At 41.1% G+C, this 7,212-nt stretch overlaps 1 protein-coding gene across 1 annotated transcript in view; it reads right to left on the reverse strand.

Moving 5' to 3' along the window:
* Window positions 1–1,744, reverse strand: part of SGMS2 (sphingomyelin synthase 2) — a 44,821-nt gene extending 43,077 nt beyond the window's left edge. Inside the window, exon 1 of the mRNA XM_019293415.3 lies at window positions 1,712–1,744. The gene's annotated coding sequence lies outside the window, so the exon portion shown is untranslated. The remainder of the gene's footprint in view (window positions 1–1,711) is intronic.
* Window positions 1,745–7,212: the final 5,468 nt, after the last annotated feature.

The raw sequence follows: 7,212 nt of genomic DNA on the forward strand, positions 1-7,212 counted from the left end.
ATTGTTTTCAGACCGGAATTACATGAGAGAGAACACTTGCAAAATGATAACTTATTTTGAGGAAAAATAAGCCTTGCACACACATACACAATTCCATGGGGAGATTCACATACAAGCCACATTCCCCTTCACCTCCCAGGGAGGCAGATGAGAGGGAGAGAGTGCAGAAACAGAGTTTTGAGGGGAAAAAATAAAATTACTGTTCCTTTCACTTGGAACAAACCCAGCATCTTTTTCATTACTGTTTACTTTTTTTCCCCTTTCATGAGATCAGCAGGGATATTATTGGAAACAGTAATTCTATAAACGAACACAGACAGCCTGTGCATTAAAATTCTGACAATTTCCAAAGAGACACTTGAGCAGTTTTCAAAAGCAGCTACCACCAGAATCCTATTTAGTTCTGCCATGGGAGAACTGAAGCTGAAAGATTAGGTTTGTGGTGGGGGGAAGCAAGAACCATATAGAAATTTCTAGTTCAAGCTGACTTTACAGTTTATAGACAGAATAAACAGTACTACTACCAAAAAAAACCCAAACAAAACAACAACAACAAAAAACCTCCAAGCTTGTTTGTGTAGCCAAGCCATAGCAGAATTCTGTGCAGAAATTTGATAGGGAAAAGATATGTACCTGTGCTCACCCTAAGTTTCAGAACTAATTTACTGTATAAGTACACATGTTCTAATGAGACTCACATGTATTTGTAGCCTTTACTGCAGCTGTGTTAATGGCAGATGAAAAGATACATAATTTATATTGAAGCATGCCATACACTCCCATAATTACACTCACAATTCTTCCTTGCCTTTTCTTCAAGTAGCATATAAATCAGGGTAATCATGCAAACTACTTCTATTCAGGTCTAACATTATATTCTGTACCCTGGTTCTCATGGCAGCCCTGTTATATCTGTAAAGGTGCTAGTTGATACTTCTACCTTAAAACAGATGAAGTAACTCCAGAATGATTTATTATTCCCACTCAAGTATGAAAGAGTAAAACACACTAAAGCCCAGTGTAAGTAGATTATACCACAAAGAGATTCTTCGTCAGCATACACACTTGCTAAATCCTTAAACACTACCTAACAAAAATAAGTTCCACAGATTTGGAATTAGATGCATTTCAGCAATGACATGAATTCTAGATCTCCAGGTTATTACTTTTGATTCATTCACTAGTTCTTTTTCACCATCAATGGCTTTGGAACAAGGAGAAAGCTTACCTTGTAAGTTCACCATTAATGTCACTATTTTTTGGCAACTGAACAAGTGGATGAAAAGATAAGCCACAACAGAAATCATAAGACAAGTTTTTCCATCATAAGCACCAGTTCCAAAGTACACAGTCTCACCCTGCTACTGGAAAGGCTGGGGCCTTAAGAAACATGTTTATAAATCATCACAGATTGATCAAGCACAAGTTCAGCTGCTTAGATAGCAACCCTACCTTAACAGGTCAATTCCCCAAAAAATAATTAAAAAAACAAAACAAACGAAAACCAAACTACTACTTACTATAAAGCACTAAGCTGCCAAGCCAAGCACTGCCATCCTAAGCACACAAACGTCGCTTAGCGCTACCACCTTGCACGAAGAGCCCGCGAGCAAAGCAAGCCCAATGACGCTCACTGAACTCACTGGAGTCCGCCCCGTCCCCACGTGGGAAAGCCCGGAGAAAGCGCTCCCCGCCGGCTGCGCGAGGTTACCTGCGGCCTCCTGCGCTGACCCAGCGCTCCCGTCCCGGCCTGGCCCGGCCCTGCTGCCCGACTGGCGAGGCACGGCTGCCGCCCGCCCTTCCCGAGCTTTCAAAGGAGGCGGGAAGCGGCGCCAGGCCAATGGCAGCGGGAGCCCGCCCGCCCCGCAGGTGCCCGGCTGGGCTCGGGAGGGAGCGGCCGCCGCCTCCGGCTGCTCTCCTAGCGGTGTCCAGCTTGGAGGCATCTCTGGAGACAGCAGATGCTTCCTCCAGCCACTCTCTTTCAACTCCCCGAGACTTACAAATCCGTGATTATTGTCTCCCGTTTGCCCAACCTTGCTGCTTTACACAGTTTACGTTCCTCAGAAATTGCTATATTAGCTGTTTTCATAACCAACAGCTAGGCAAAGATACTGAGTTTTTGAAACTATTTTTTCAAGGGCTTATGTGTTACTGAGAATGTCCCTGGATAGTTTCAGAGAAAAAAAAATCTGAAGGTTTGTACAATTATACTCCCTGATAAAGCTCATGAGAAAGAAAAAAAATCCAACTGGATTTAGACTACAGATTTTTTTTTTTTTAACAAAGCAGTAAGTTAAAACAAACTTTGTACTTTCCCTCACTATTTCACTTTCATAAACAGAAAAAGCTGTACCTCGAAGTTATCCTATTTTTTCCTTTGGATATATTGTGGGATCATGGAATCATAAAATCATAGAATGGTTTTGGTTGGAAGGGGACCTTGAAGATCAAAGTCCAACCCCCCTGCTGTGGACCTTCCACTAGACCAGGGTGCCCAAATCCCCATTCAGGGATGGGGCGTCCAGAACTTCCCTGGGCAACCTGTTCCAGTGCTTCACCACCCTCACAGGGAAGAATTTTTTTCCTAATATAATTAGGAATGGGACAGAGCAGAGGGGTGTCTGTTTTCTTGTTTGATTTTGGTAATTCTTTAACTATTCAAACTATCTGAAATCAGACACTCTTTAGAAGCTGTGAAATAAGAGATCTGGTTCCGTTTCTTTCAACCAGTTTCCTTTAAGACTGAAGCCAAAAATTGATTTTCTCTCTAAAAATATATGCATCCAAAATCACTGTCTCCAGCTTCAGAGAGCTTTCTATACACAACAGTGGCATTTCAATAAATGCTTTTCTTGTATGAAGCAAGGCTTTGGCAGATACAGGAAGAGTGCAGGTACTTACTTGACAGAGGCTGTAGGGGGGAAATGGAAGATTAGGGAACAATGAAAATAAATTCTAATTTATCATCTCTATGCGTGCAAGGTGATTCTAGGAAACTAGATGCAGGTAATACCAATCTGAGCAATGCTGGTGACAGACCTGAAGGACAGGATACCAACCAGAGGGACCTAGACAAGCTCCAGAACTGGGCCCATGGGAATCTCATGATGTTTAGCAAGGCCAAGTGCAAGGTGCTGCACCTGGGTCAGGGCAACCCCCAGTACCAACGCAGGCTGGGAATGAACAGACTGAGAGCAGTCCTGCTGAGAAGGACTTCGGGGTGCTGGTGGGTGAGAGGTTGGACATGACCCAGCAAGGGGCACTCAGCCCGGAGAGCCAGACGTGTCCTGGGCTGCATCCAAAGCAGTGTGGGCAGCAGGGCCAGGGAGGGGATTCTGCCCCTCTGCTCTGCTCTGGTGAGACCCCACCTGCAGTGCTGCATCCAGCTCTGGGGTTCCCAGCACAGGAAGGACATGGACCTGTTGGAGTGAGTCCAGAGAAGGCCACCAAGTTATCAGAGGAATGGAGCACCTCTCCAGTGAGGAAAGGCTGAGAGAACTGGGATTCTTCAGCCTGGAAAAGAGAAGGCTTCAGGAAGACCTAATTGTTGCCTTCTTGAAGGAAACTTACAGAAAAGATGAGGCAAGATTATTTACAAGGGCATGTAGTGACAGGACAAGGGGGAATGGGTTTAAATTGAAAGACAATAGGTTAGATTAGATATTAGGAAAAAAAATCTTTACTGTGAGGGTGGTGAAGCACTGGAACAGGTTATCCAGGGAACTTGTGGATGTCCCATCCCTGGAGGTGTTCAAGGCCAGATTGGATGGGGCTCTGAGCAACCTGGTCTAATTGAAAGTGTCCCTGCCCACAGGGATCTTTGAGATTCCCTTCCAAGCCAAACCATTTTGTGGTTCTGTGAAACTGCATCAAGCAGAAGTATGGGAAATGTTCTCAGTCTCTTTTGGAAAACAGGTAACATTTTTGGAAACAACTAGAAGATCAGAAGAATGATGCTAGGCAGCTAAAAAGGCTTATTAAAGCTTTTCTGTAACATCATAAGGATTTCTGGATATGATATTAAATGCATAAAAAATAAGACTGCTGTGCTGTAACAATTGTCACAGTCAACTGACAGGTGAATTAGCCCGTTTTCTTTGCTATTCAGCCTTATCTACTATATCTTCTCTTCATGCTCCTGAATAGTTTTCCTCTCTAACTCCTCTGATCCCATCTTTCCTATGTAGCTTTCTTTTAATTTCTCAGCCTTGGATTTTTTTTGCAGCAGACCCATATTCTGAAACAGAAGAGTTGGGCTAAACCTCTGACTACTAGACAGCAACCTCTTCAACAAAAAGTTTATAGGGCTTTCCCCCAGTAATGCAAAACAGAAACCCCTAAATTTTAATATAAACTGAACAGTAGCTGAACAGATCAATAGATGATCTCCATGTGTCTCTCTGTGTGTGAGCTGGGAAAGGAGAAGAAAACAGAGGGAAAAGGAAGAAAGACTGGAACATGAATGAGCAATACAAAACTGCTAAGATTTACCCCTCCCCACTGAAGTTTAGGAGCAATATAATTTTTGTATCATTATCTTACATTTGAGGATTCTATTAATATGAGAACTTTTTTTTAGAAAAAATTATTTTTAAACCTAAGCAGCTGACACAATTGCATGAGGGACAGGTGGCCTACTTTAAAAAAAAGTGACTGCTGTTATCATCTGAATGTAAATTCAGTATGAAACACATGGAGAGATCTATTGTACTAGGGTAACCTCCTGTCTAATCTGCTGTCCTGGCTCTAGTAGCAGGCAGTGCAAGATGCTTCAAAAGAGGCACAGAAGCAACATCAGTAAAACCTGGGAAAAGGACAGAAAGGAACAAAGCATCCTTCTGTCCTAGCTGCTTATCTACTTACCCTTCCAAAGGAGATGAATAGATAAATTAAAAGTGGAAAAGACCTCTAAGATCACCAAGTCCAATGGTCCACCTACCACCACCACCATGTTCACCATTAAACCATGTCCTCAAGCACCACATCCACACATTTTTGGAACACTTCCAGGGTTGGTTCCTCCACCACTTTCCTGGGAAGTCTATTCCAATGCTTTACAACCATTCCATGAAAAAATTTTTCTTAATATCTAAGATAAACCTCCTCTTGTGCAACTTGAGGCCATTTCCTTTTGTTTCCTTTCTGCCTAGCATAACAGGAGATGCATTTTCTCCTTTTACATAAAAAGACCAGCAACCAACAAGTAGATTTTAATGAAGTTATGCACTTAACACCAAAAGACTGCTGCTTTTGGTGCATTTTTCTTGCTCACAAGTTGTGATGCTCCTCAATTATGTAATACCTTAACACAATCCCATGCCTATTTCTCTAAGGGTTTAAGAAAGTTTGAGGAAAAATACCAGAAGGTATACAAAATAATCTCAAATGAAATTTCGCTATTATTTTGTGCAAGACCGTAGAATAAAGTCTGACTGTGAAATAATGGCTAAAGACATTCTGACAGATATCCTTCAAGTAAGCGAATGAATCATGAACCTAAAAGGTAAAGAAGCTAAAGACAGAACTGACTCATATATCAATTCTGAATTTCAAATAGGACATGTTTCTTTGATATGCTGTGTATTAGCAGGGCTTTAACATGTCTTCTTTTTCACAGGACCCAAAAGATAAGTGAGTTTGGTAAAAAGATGTATGTAGACTTTTGTTCCACTGTATTTAAAATGTATTCAGAAGTATTTGGGGCTTATTCTTACTTGGGAGCAAAATGCCCTGGTGCCACTTAATAAAGTCATGGCTAAGAGATTTAGTGCAAAGGCCACAGTCAAGAAAATGTTGTTTAATGGATACCTTTTTAGACTGAAAAGCCTAAGTCTTTATGCCAGTTTCTATGTATCATCACACAGATATTATTAGATGGCTTCTGATGGCATGAAGCCAAGGGATCCAGGTATTGTTATGTCCTGACAAATGTACATTTACTGTCATAAAAACATGTTCTAAAGTGTCTTTTCCTTTGATTCATATTTTTTAATTGATTTGGAGGAGGATGCAGAAAGGGTGAGTCAATACAGGGAGAAGGGTTCTTCCTATCTGATAAGAAAAAGGATGAAGCATCTTCTCAAGTGTCTAGCTTGAGAAGAGGGGCAGATCTCAGAACAGATGAGGAAGCTGATAGTTTTCCATGAAATATCTCAATGGCAAACACAATAGCATAATCTGGACTTTCGGTGATACAAGTTTATACATAAGCAGACCTCTGAGACGTCTTCATTGTCAAGAGTCTAGATTCTTGTTCTGCTCTTATAAATAAATCACAAGGAGTCGTAAATATAGATATCTACAAGCTTGCACACACTAGGAAAGGCAATAGAAAGTAAGATGGAAATGGAAGTATGTTTGGTAATCTGATGTTAATGGGAAGCTTGTATCTAGTATGAATATAATTGATACTGATTAATTATGCACCAAGCTGATTTAGCATTGTGCCAGTTCAGGGATAGGCATAAAAAGTATGAAAGCATTAAAAATCCACAGTGTAATAGGCTTTGAAGAAGGAACTGTACTGAAACCAGAAATATGAGGATCCTTAGCTTCCTTTCATAGTATGAAGAAAAGCAAGGCATGTATTATACTCTGGAGAGTAGTACTTCTTTCTGACTCAGGAGTAACTCTGTGACTTGTGGAAATACTGTAACAACTATGAGAAAGTGGTGGCAGCCACTGCTCTGACAATAACATCCCTCGTAAGTTACTGACCAAATGTAATTATTGTAAAGAAGAAGCTTTTTAACTTCTGCCTGAACCAAAAGCAGCCTTTGTTGATCACCTCAGAGAAATAACTCCAGACAAGTATTTTTCTAGTCCATCTGGAAAAACTGCAGTACCTGTGGTCTTTTCTAAGGCAAAAAAACCCCCAATAAACGAAAACCAAGAAAAAAAACCCTCTGCAAATATCCAGTATGCATTCTCACTCAAATACCTTATTTCTACTCTCCTTGATACTTGTATTTTCTAAATATTATTTTATAACTTTGTTGATTTCTTCACAAAAATGGGAAAGGCTAATGAGAATACCAGAAAAATATTGCAACAAGAGAGACCTGTGCCACAGTAGGCAGTCCTGGCTAAACATGGTACTGTGGTCACTGGGACCACAGTTAATTAGCACCTCTTTCTTTACCTTTCTGCTGGGGCCTGGGACACGTCGGCTGGAAATAGCACAATCCACAGCACTAGAAAAGTATTTTCACA

Source organism: Corvus cornix, chromosome 4 (assembly GCF_000738735.6).
Source record: "Corvus cornix cornix isolate S_Up_H32 chromosome 4, ASM73873v5, whole genome shotgun sequence".
Lineage (NCBI taxonomy): Eukaryota > Metazoa > Chordata > Aves > Passeriformes > Corvidae > Corvus > Corvus cornix.